The sequence below is a fragment of the Bacillus rossius genome, chromosome 5 (assembly GCF_032445375.1).
Source record: "Bacillus rossius redtenbacheri isolate Brsri chromosome 5, Brsri_v3, whole genome shotgun sequence".
NCBI classification, from domain to species: domain Eukaryota; kingdom Metazoa; phylum Arthropoda; class Insecta; order Phasmatodea; family Bacillidae; genus Bacillus; species Bacillus rossius.
Window position 1 is genome coordinate 64,112,611 of NC_086333.1, and position 12,572 is coordinate 64,125,182.

Consider the following 12,572-nt stretch of genomic DNA (forward strand, 5'->3'; position numbering starts at 1 on the left):
GTAATATGAACTAATAATGGGTTGTAAATCGCCACAAAAGTTTGTAAAAATAAATTATTGTAATGAAATTATTTTTCGAGAAAAACTCATGGTGTTTGTAGAAATCCATTTAATTACTCGTAATCTAGGCTTTCAGTGTTCAATATTGAATATTTTGACGTGACAACGTCTAATAAATCGATGAACGCCGGCTGCACGCACGAAAAAGTGTCCCACTACGGATGTCCCACTCGGATGTGTTCTGTTTGCTCATTGTACGCATGTGTGGCATCTCTCTTCATGCTCATTGTACGCATGCGTGGCATCTCTCTTCATGCTCATTGTACGCATGCGTGGCATCTCTCTTCCTCTCGATTGGAACAACCATCGATTTGACTTTTCAATCATATTTTCGTCGTTTGAATTATTTATGTTATGTAATTTAACGATCGTCCACCGATTTTCAGCACAATCGGTACGGTTAATTAAGAGTAATGTTGAAAATTCAAATACGTTTTGAACCAACAATGGTGTTTTACAGTTACACATAATAATTCAAATTACACCCGGGATATTTTGCACAATGTTTTAAAAAATATTGTAACACATTATAAATAAGTTTGGTGTATTTGGGATGCATATTTGTTATAAAATCGTGTTAATATTATACCCCTACCGTGAACAAAGTTTTTATAAATATATATATATATATATATATATATATATATATATATATATATATATATATATATATAACATTTGAAACTGTGTTATCTTAGTATGGCCTCGTGGGCGTGTGGTTAGCGTACCTAACTCTTAATTTAAGGTTGTCGGTTCGAAACCTGGCAGCTGCGAAATTGTATTTTTGTACTTGTAAAAATAAATATGGCGAACGCAATATTTCAAAAGTAATAAATATATTTGAATTAATGAATACAAATAAAAGTAAATTTATTAATTCAATTGCACATTTCATTTCACTCCTTTGTATCCATACAAAATAGTGATAATTCAATAAAAATGATTCAATTTTATTCATAAAAGTATGCAGAGGTAGATTTTATCATGCAAAAGATTGAAAAATTAAAAAAAAATTCTTCCTCAAAGAATATAATATATTTAATGCCTAAATGGTTTGGTTGCAAAAACCTATTATGGCTCAGTCTCAGGCCGAATATGATATTTCCTTTTCTTCTGGATCAATCATTTTATCAATGTTTTGTTATGACGTTGTCACGTTAAAGTATCGTCCGTAAACCGACTTTACAGACAACCAATTTTTTTTTGTATTATTCACAATTCAAATGTTGTTAAGTTCCGACTTCAAACACGTAAGTATTACCAGCTTTGGGGAGCACTTTTAGACCATAAGTAGTTCGCAAAGCTAATGTAAATGACTGTGAATTCTGAGGTATCGGTTCGATTTGCATTTACCTTTCTCTGTATGAAATAGCTTCATTAAGTATTAGAACCAGAGAAAGATGGTTTACTATGTATAAGAACTTTCAGCTGTAACATTTACAGTGACATGGAGGCCGGCCTCCGTAGCGCAGTCGTGCGGTACGGGGGGATCTGGGTTCGAGCCCCGGGAAAGACATGGGTATCAATTTTCAATGTCTACTTATGGCTAAGCATACGTCACTTGTCAAATAAAATGGAATTCAGTCGATTACACTGACCAAAAATAAGTCAATAAACGTTTCATGTGTTGTCATGTTGGAAATAAATTTATGATAAGAAACTCGAACACGAAATGTAGATAACGTATTAATCTTTAAAATAATACCAAGCGTAATAAATACAACTATGCAAAATTGTGTTTAAACTACATTTCACGCGTAGATTCGCACCTGCCGCTAGAATTAGCTGCCGAAGCAGCTACGTAGACTATCAAATCATTGGGTTTTGCAAAGTGAAAGTTCAATGTATATTTAATAAAAATGCTCTGATAAAAGATAAAAGATAACTTGAAAAAATACTTAACCCCAGAGTTAGACACGATCCTTGACAAAGAATTTTATTAAAATAATGTCTATCTCGTTAAAATTATTAAAAAAGTTAATATTATAAAGATTCAGTTTGTCTTTTTTTGAAAAATCGTTCTCGCCATCCGCCACAGATAGCAGTACCGTGGTTGTTACACAATTCCGTTCCATGCGACTGCTGTTCCATTCACGAAATTACTCCCACCATATGCTGTACACAGAGAACTACAAATCAATAACAAATGAACGAGCCGCACGCAAGGAATGCCTGTCCCGCTGAAATGATGAGATGTGCATCGCCCGAATATCATCTCAATTGAGAGGGTCGTCGGGAAAAGGTCGGAAAGGAACGTAACAATGGCAGATTCGCGTGCTTCGGTCCTGGCGTGCCGGACTTCAGCACTCGTAACAACTGTCGGCCACAGTCGATAATGCGAAAAGAGAACCTCGGATGAAAATGGCACACTTTCAACCAAATTGGAACCCCGTAATCCGGAGAAGATTGGCTGACGATGACATAACCTGCAGTTTATTTGCGAAAAGACATAATGGTAATTTTTTTCTTTTGTAAGACCGACAGAAGAATATTTTGTTAGCCCTACTTGTCAGTCGTCTTAATAACAATTTTTACAAAGAAGAATAAAATATATTCAAAGTTAGTATTTATCAAGCCACGCCTATCGTTGTTTGGACCTCAACTATAGACAATTATATATAATTGTAGGGTTTGATTCACAGGAAATTACACTGTAAAAACAATGGTTTACTAACAGACTATCTGCAAAAATCTTTTCTTGTACTAACTACGAGAAGAATAGTTTGAAATACACAGCACTTCAATGTGAAATACATAAAAATTACGGTTTATCTAAATAAGAGACGTCATTGTTTTAAGTCTCACAATTACGATAGACGTGTGTCACAATATATACATTTTGTAAGTCCAACAGTAGTAGTAAGAATAGGTACAATATTTTTCTGGTAAAGCTGAAGCAAAATAATTTGCCAACAAATTTTACAGAGAATTTCTTGTACAACGTCAAAATGTTTTTTTTTGTTTTTTTACAACGAAGAACATTATGCGTTTACAAACAGCCTACTCAATGACTCAACATAATATTTTCCGGTCATCAGGCGGTGTTTCACTGAGAACGTATTGGGAGTCCATAAGAAAGTACTTATCAATAGAGCCACTTGCCTATACATAATCAAGCCATTTTAGAGTGACCATTGGTGTAACAAGTTCATATCTTTTGGTGGGTTACACGTGATTGGTTAATAATTTTTTTACCTTCTTAACAACAGGTTCAGGGTTTTCACGGGCTTGTCAAAAGAGAACTGTAGTCCAATCAATCATAAACGAGAAGCGGACGTATGTGAACTGTAAGTATATATTGCTACTATTAGTTATAAAATCTAAAATATGGCGTTCTTCTCAGAAATTTTAAAGAAATACGTTATCTGCATGTTCACTTCCTGCCTATTTACTGAAAATCTGTTCTGAATTATTGCTAACTTTCAAACTAAAAGAGGCACTTGAGAATAACATATATCTGCCAAACGATTAGAAAAGTTGTATTTAGAAGAGTTTCATTTAAACACAGTGACATTTTTAATAATGCTTCCTTGCAAAGAGCAGTTAAGTAACTCTCAACGGCCGTATAGTAATTCTATTTTCTTGTTTCTTTCTTTATGTTCGTTTTTGTTAGAATATTACTCACGTATACTGTGTGTGTAATATCGAGGTTTAGCCAACTACATATGTTAAAATCACCGATGGAAATTAGTCCGAATGTTACTTACATAAGCACTTGACAAAAAAACTAAAAATAAAAAACGTTATTGTACGGGTATACCTGAATGTGGCGAGTCGGGCACAAGGTTTTTAAGGAGGAGGAAGGTGTGAGTAACGACTTCGACCTTGAACCTAGCCAAAAAACATTTTTCTTAGCCAAAAATTGCTCATTATTACTCAAAATTATCTTCAACATCATGCTTCCTCCAAGAGAAAATTTAAATTATCTTCAACATTATCCTTCCACCCAGAGAATATTTAAAGATTTGTTAGAAACTATTCCAACCAAAATTTTGAGGAATTTTGGGTCACGTTTGGGTAATATAGACAATTTTGATGGTAAGGTCGAAGCCATTGACATACACCTCCTTGCAACTCAAAAACCCTGCGCCTGATTCGCCATTAGTATATTACTTACCTTCCTTTTCAACGCTAGCAACTTCTGTAACATATCATAAAGCTGTGTATGTGACAAGTGAATTCTGAACAATCACGCTGAAAAATAAAAACAGTGGGTGTCCACCAAAAAATGTGTTCGGCAGTAATGTTAATAATTTGTGTTGAGAAAACAGTAGTTACTGTAAAGTCCAAAATCAATTGACTGTCACTAATTTGTTGTCCCTAAAAAATATTTCATGGAACTGCATTGGCAAAATTATTTCATGCCACCATACTTCTCTGAGTTTGCTAGGCTTATAGATTCTAGCTACCCTGAAGATGGCAGTTGAAATTAGGACCGAAACTTTGGCGATCCCTTTGCCTTCGACGCGACTAGAGCCCTCCGCCTGGCAACCTCAAACTATGGCCGTGAAGGCCCGCAAACCTTATCACTACTTCACTTGTTTTTATGTGTAACTTCTTAGCTCGCGGCGCATGGCATTTGGTGGGAGTAATTTCGTGAATGAAACGGAAGTCACGTGAAACGGAAATTTGCACCATCCACGGTGCTGCCATCTGTGGCGGATGGCGGAACCAAATTTCACAATGATAAAGGAAAACTTTATATCATGAACTGTTTAGTGAATTGTAACTAGATTAGCAATACTTTAATAAATATCCTTGTCGAAAATCAAGTCCAAAGCTTTGGTTTCATTTTTTTTTCGCTTATATCGGATCCGTTTCATGATAAATGGAATGAATCAATAGTGAATGTAGCTGCTCCGGCAGCGGATTCTAGTGGCGAGTGCGGAAACCTCTTGTGACACGCGTCCTGAAATGTAGTTTACAACACCACTTGCGGGTATTTATCGCGCTCGGAACTATTTCGAAGATTCTACGTTAAAATTCGTGTCCGAGTTTCGGCATTTTAAGTTTATTTTCAACACGAGAACACGTGGGTTTGCTCTTTACCGAGGTTAGGTGCGATCAATTGAAACGCTTTTATTTAGATGTTACAACGTCTAATAAATCGATGAACGCCGTCTGCACGCACGAAAAAGTGTCCCGTTACGCACATTTCCCCGTTTCGCTGTGTCCCGTTACGCTCATTGTACGCTTGCGCCGCATCTATCTCTCTTCCACTCGATTGGAACAACCATCGATTTCACTTTTTCGAGGCACATTAAACTTGAAACACTCCCATTCGTTTCCTACTTTTCCTATCATCGTCCTATCCTTAACAGAATAACACAGATTGGAAGTAGTTAAATAGCAAACATGTATAAAAGTTATAGTTAAAATAATCTGTTCGTTAAAGTAATAAACATATTTGAATTAATGAGTGCGAATAAAAGTAAATTTGTCAATTAAATTGTAGATTTCATTTCACTCATTCTTTGTATCCATTCAAAATAGTGATAATTCAATAAAAATGATTCAATTTTATTCATAAAAGTATGCAATCATTTCATCAATGTTTTGTTATGACGTTGTCACGTTAAACTATCGTCCGTAAACCGACTTTACAGAAAACCAAATTTTTTTTCTTTTTCGTTCCGGTGCGGAAGAGAACGGTTAGCGAGAGTGAACACAGGCCAGGCCTCCGCAGGTGTTTCACATGTGGTTTGCCAGTGCCGGCTCAGATCCGGCGGAGCGGCTGCGCTCCGTTTGATGGAAGTCCGTTGTTTGCCGTCCCGCGGCGAACGAGCGCGCGTTCCCCAGCTCCGTTCGAGCGCGAACCGCGCCAGAGGCTGCGGCGCGGTGAGTTTCGGGATCACCGCATCTCCGGCACGCGCTCCGCGGCGCATAGAGTGTTTCCTTAAGGGGCCCGCCTCGTCAGGGGTGTATGTGTGTCAGTGAGGCGGGATGATAAGCGCGACGCTCGCTGGTGCTTCTAGCGCGGTATAGCCTCTAAGAGCAAAGACTCTGAATTGACGCGCAGTCTTCTCGTCGTTCACAGGATAACTGTGAAACTTGAGCGGTGACCGTAAGTAGTAGGTAAATGGGGCTACTGGCACACGGGTTCTGGGTGTGGAGCCAGTGGAGCCGACCGCCATCTTGGATTGTGACGTCACGGCGGCCATCTTTGATGATTGCGACCTTGACATTTGACCTTGACCTTGAAATTTACCTTCAAAATTTGCCAAAATTTGTCCAAGGTTTGCCGCCGTGACGTCACAATCCAAGATGGCGGTCGGCTCCACTGGCTCCACACCCAGAACCCGTGTGCCAGTAGCCCCATTTACATACTACTTACTACCGTGACATTATATGGCCGAAAAATGAAGATAATGGTGTAATGCACGTGTCCCTCAAGTGCTTTCAAGAATCTGAACCGGTTGATTTACGCCTAAAAAATTACTCTGAAAACATGTTTTTTTTTGTTTTTTTTAGCCATTTTAACTCTTCTAAAAATACAGTTTTTAAAACTTAATCCGAAATCAAAAGTACTTTCCGGCCCTCAGCGAACTAATAAATGTTTTTTCGTAAACAAACCCCACTCGGATGTATTGAGTAGTTCCGGAATCGCGTTGTTTCTCCTGAAGCTCTGCACACCGTGTGTGTGCCCGGATAGGCGGTATAGTCACGGAGGTAATTGTGCAGGGGAGGCGGGGTGATAAGTGCGACGCTCGCTGGTCTTCCAGCGGTGCTGGCTCTGAACTGGCGCGCTCTTCTCGTAGTGCAGGAGCGCAAATATGTAGCATTTGCAAAGGGGGGCCCCGCGGAAATTCGTAAGGGAGAAAAGGGAGGCCGCCCGACCTGATAGTTTTGTGCGGGGGTTTTAAGCGACGCATATTACTAGCGGGTTGGTATTATCGAAATCTCACCTGAACAGCGACCTTCCTCGTGTTTTAAACATGGGGGTAAGTAGTAAGGGAGTTGGTGTATACAACCTTTGCCATTTTATTACTTTAAGTCAAAGTGGGAACGACCTTGAACCTCCTTTTTTTTTGCTTCTGCATAGCAAAAAAATTTTTGTTTATAATGAAGTCTAGCCTTAATATCTTGCAGATGTGTTGCTATTATGTTTCTTTAGGAATATTCACCACATGATGGAATTTTTACGATTCTTCCTAGTGAGTTCTTTTCACGCTATTAAACAAATTTATAGCATATTAGCATTTATACAGCTCATACATCACGTACTTCAAAACAGACAACCATTCCATAGATTAATACCTCCATGGTTTCAAAGGCCAAGCGTGCAAAATTTCGTAGAAATCGGATGAACAATGAGTTATCGATGCAATAAAGAAATTTTATAAAGAATAATTCAATCCTGCTCTAAGGATTTGTTTTATCATAATCTCACCTAGGCAGTTCGGCATACAACGATTTCCCATCAAAAATGGTCAAATGTTTCGTTCCCGCCAATAATAAAATATGCATTAATTTTATTTTTATTATTTTTTTCAGTTAAAAATATCTTCCGTTAGCTTCTTTGCCCGTAAAAAACGATTTTTTTAAAGTTGAAAACCATTATTTTTTAGGATAATACTGGTTACTTACTTAATCAACAGAATTACGAAGTTGGTGATTTGTGAAGTTTCTTTCAAAGACGTTTCTAATCTTATAGTCTTTATCTGCAGCGCAAACATTTTTGGTTGATTATTGTATTGAGTATGCTTTCAGAGTGCATTATCGATATCAATACCTCGCCAATTGTATGCAAAGCGTACGCACTGTCTCGTGCCGAGTGAACTACATTTAATAGCCCGAATTATTACGTGGTTAGTCTGTACTACGACGATGGAATGGCGAGATTTCACAAAGATTAATTAAATTATTTTTTAAGGATTTGTTTTATCGAAATCTCGCCTAGACAGTGACCTTCCCCTCGTTTTGGTCAAGTGTGCAAAGTTTCAACTGAATCGGATGAACGATGCTTGAGCGTATAGAAGACGAACACACAAACATTCATTTTTTCTATATGTAAGAAAGAAAATATTAATATGAGAAAAGTCACATAATTATGGACGCAAAATAATTACGGATAGAACCCTCTTAAGCTGCAGAACGGAACTCACTCGATCGAACAGGTGTTTGAAAATCTGCGGTACATATGTAAGGGCAGAGGCGTAATTTCAGCCTTTTAACTGGGTGGCAAGGCGTACCTACGGTCTGGGTGTTACGTAATACATTCACGTGGAAGGAGGGTCCATAGGTCCTCCCCCGGGATATTTTAAACAACTAGCATTAATATTTCTTTTTCAGTTTATTAAAGGTTTTTCAGATTTTTTTCACCACAAACACAAAATAATTGCTAACATTCTCTATTTCCTTTAAAAGTTTCAAAGTTAATTATTTAAATTAACAGTCAAACCATTTTTAAAGTAGATATAATTTACACAACAACAAAAGAGTATGATTCTTTAAATTGATTGAGTATCCTGTCTGATCTTTCACCATCTAAGTTGGTAAATTATTGATGTTTTTACTTCAAAAAGGGGTGGCTAAATACTGGGTTGGACAATTCTGGGCTGGTATTTGCCACCCCTTGCCACCACCTCTCAATTACGCCCATGTGTAAAGAGACCGAAAAAATTCGCAGATTCATTTCGCAATAGGAGAGAAATTCAAATATCTATATATTTTGGCTGTGTTTTCATTCGGATCACATATTATGTAGTGGACTCTGTACAGTCCCTAGTGATAAAACACAAATAAAGACGCACAAATCTCCATTCAGTTAAAATAAATTTCACTTTAGCGACTATAAACTCAAAAATAAAGTATAAAATTAAACTTCTAACTATAGGTTCACAGTTGTAAAAAAAACACTGTGACGAAAACCCTGCAAAGAAGTCCTATAGTCGTCTGACTCTGACTCTATACTTTATTTGTTATTAGTTATTACTTCCCCCCCCCCCACCTTTTTCTCTTCGTCGACATCGAGACCCAGCTCCTAAGAGTTGCACTTCTCGTAAAGTTCCGATGAGTCATCGCCTCGGACAACGCTACAGGCTATGAAGAAGTTTCACAGAACTCAACCAGTGAAGCACTAGAGGGTGGTACGTGCTCTGTTCCGTGATGGTAAGAAACAAGGCAGAAAAAGACGGAATGTCAGGACGTTATCAATTTAATGGGGAAAAAATTTTGTTTTAACAACTTCCAATTACACAGATCCAACATTACCATAACTGCTCGAAATTATACAATTCTGTTTATTTTTTTTATAATATATTTATATATGGCACTAGGTGTGTGAGAACCAGATACTCCACCGTCAATATTGTGTGCCTTTTAAAATATTTTTATCATAAATATATTCATTATTTGTTGATCTAAGATGGCGTACAAGACGAAAGCTTAGGCTTGTAATTTTCTAAAACAAAATCAAAATGGCTTAATCCAAAATTGTATTCTCCAGAATTTTGGGCACGGAATCTTCATTCTTCAGCTTTAAACGTGAGCCAGAATTAATTAGTTAATTATTTAATCTCTCACTGGCGTAGGCCTATTCCATGCTCGAATCTGCGGCCGCCAATAACAAAGCAGGCTTCATTCAGGCGCTTCTTGTTGGGAAATTCCTCTCGTTTACGATACTACTTGAGCTTCCCTTGCATTGTCGTCCGTGAGCCCCTTAAACATGAGGTCGGCCTTCTGTTGGCTCGTGCGCGTATCCGTCTCGTTGGAACGCCACAGCTCAGACGACGATGATTGCTGTGAACCGCGCCTTCATGTCGTTTGCTAGAAAGCGCCCTCTAGCGCCTCACCCGTTAGGCACCGAACATACGTTGTAGTACGACGTGCGCTAGACCAGCGGTCTTCTGTCACCTCTTTGTGTGTGTGTGTGGGTGTGTGTATATATATCACTGGGTGGTCTGTATATATATATATATATATATATATATATAGACCACCCAGTTTTCAAACACTATTTACAATATGAATTTATAACCACATTTATATTTTAATTGTGAATTGAACGTAAATATACATTAAAAATAAGTTTATCAAGACATTAAGTTATTCACGAGTAAAATCAAGTAATCATTTATTCCTGCTCGCACCCAATTTGTTCAAATACAAACCTGCTCCTACACAATAAGAGGTTTTTGTACTTTTATAAAAGGAAAATCCTCGGAAACTCAGATTACCAAGGATATCACCTGTAAAACTGCAAAGTAGGGCTTTGTTTAGTTTCTGATGATAAAAAAAAACTTTGCCTAGAAATTTTACAAGTGATATCGTTGGCAAATGAGTTTCTAAGGACTATCCTTGTAAAAGTACAAAAATGTTTTTTTTTTTTTTTCAGTAGGTTGATAACAAGATATTTAACCCATGCATACAATCAGTAATTTTTTTTAAATAAAACGTTTATATCCTGTACCACTATTAACCAGACTGATTATTCGTGAAACACTTTACACAATAAATAAAATTTATGCAATAATTTTTTTTAGAATATTATTAACCCGTATAATTTCAACTTTTAAAATATTACATAACATTCTTCGAGCAAGCATACCGATTGGACAAATGTTTAGACTAACCATCGATGTAATCTGGAGTTATATCATATAACACATACATAAGGTAGATCTTCAAAACAACATTTATTATTTTTAATATGATTTAATATTAGTAAAAATCACAAGTAAATTATTTTGTGAAAATATTATGGTTACAGACGTAAGTCTTATGTAAGTTTTATGTAAACAGCTTTATTCAAAACAACATTAATAACTCATTTGAAAAATTAAATATTGTTAACTTTCAAAGTAACAAATAGGCAAATAATGTTCTTATAACACATATATTGAACTTGTGATAAGATCGACAGATTTAAAACAATACCTCTAAAAGAAATATGGGGTGGCTTAGTGAAATACAAGGATAAAAATATCTTTACTTCTATTTATGCGAAAATCTTCACCTTCTAGACGTGATCGGTGTTGTTTTGATTTATCCGGCTTGTTTGAGACATTTGTGTAAGTTAAGTAAATACGCAATTTCTTCCCGCTGACACGTTAGACGTAAAATTCGCTCATACAGCAATTTAGTGAACGTATTTTCAATGGACGTTTAATTGGTCAGACACTGCGTTCGTGTCAGGAATGGTCTCTTAGGGGCCGATTATAAATGTGAAGATCAAGTATGTTAGGTGAGAGGGGAAGAGAAGGGAATGTTAATTGACGGTGGGAAGGGGTAGGGATTTTGGGGGTGGAGAAGGAGTCTGATAATGAACATTTGAAATGGGAAAGGGGGTGAGGATCAGAGAAGAATTTCGGGAAAATGAAAAAAATATGAGTTTGAAGGGCGAAGGATGGGAGGGATTAGTATGTACAAGTAATACGTAAGCCATGACCTTTTTTGAGGGGGGTGGGGGGAAGAGAGAGATTAATTCTGTTGATGGACAACATAGAAGACATTTCACCAATTTTATAAGTACTTTGAGTTCGGTTTTTTATAAATGTTATAAAGCAATACTTTTTTTAATTTTTTTTGTTAATGTTTATCAAATATAGCACACTGTGGGTTAGAACCAAATTTTCCACCGTTGATATTGTGGGTTTTTTAAAATATTTTTGTCGTAAATATTTTAATATTGTTTTTTATATAATGACATCCAATACAAAATTATAGGTATAAAATTTTCTGAAATTCAAAATCGCATAATCCAAAATGGCAGTCTCTACCATTTTTCCAGAACCCACAATAGTGGAATTCCAGATGGTATTATTGGCGTTAGCTCCTAGGTTCTTTATCCTTCAGCCTGTTCCAGGATTAATTATTAATTTGATCTCTCACTGGCATAAACCTCCAAACGTTAATAATTTAGTAAACCTTGTAGCTGTACAAAACAAACACTAAAGATAATATTATAGACCTGAATAATGACCAGCCAGTTGCACGTGAATAATATACGATTCCAAATATATAATTTATCTCTTTATGAAGCCTTACTTACTTGTTTTCAAGGAACGTGGTGGCTTCCTTCAAGAAGGAAGAAAATGCGAAAGGTGGGGGCGGAACGCGCTAAAGCAGACGAGAACTTAATTAAAATTTTGTCGTGCTGTTTCTTCGCGTAATCGGATTAGTTTCCGCAGTTCCCCGCTCTGCACAAGTTCAAAAACCAATTTCGCTCAGATGTGGAAACTAATCATAAACAAAATTACCCCGGAAGCCATTGAAATACGCAATTTTAATCGTTGGACAACTGGGATTATTGAAGTTAAGATTCGTTTGGTTCCAGATTAATGAGTTTAGCTAAATACTCTAACGTTCATTAAGACATTTCCGTGCAATATATCGTGCATAGTTTCACACAAATAAAAGGAGATATAATTATTTATTTGTAAAAAGGTTGAATATTTCTGGAGAAGTATATAATTTTGTATTAACAGTCTTTAAAATGCATTCCGAAGGAAGTATAATACTGTTTAAATCAATGGCATATAGACGTTTTCATAATAAAAAAAATTGATAAT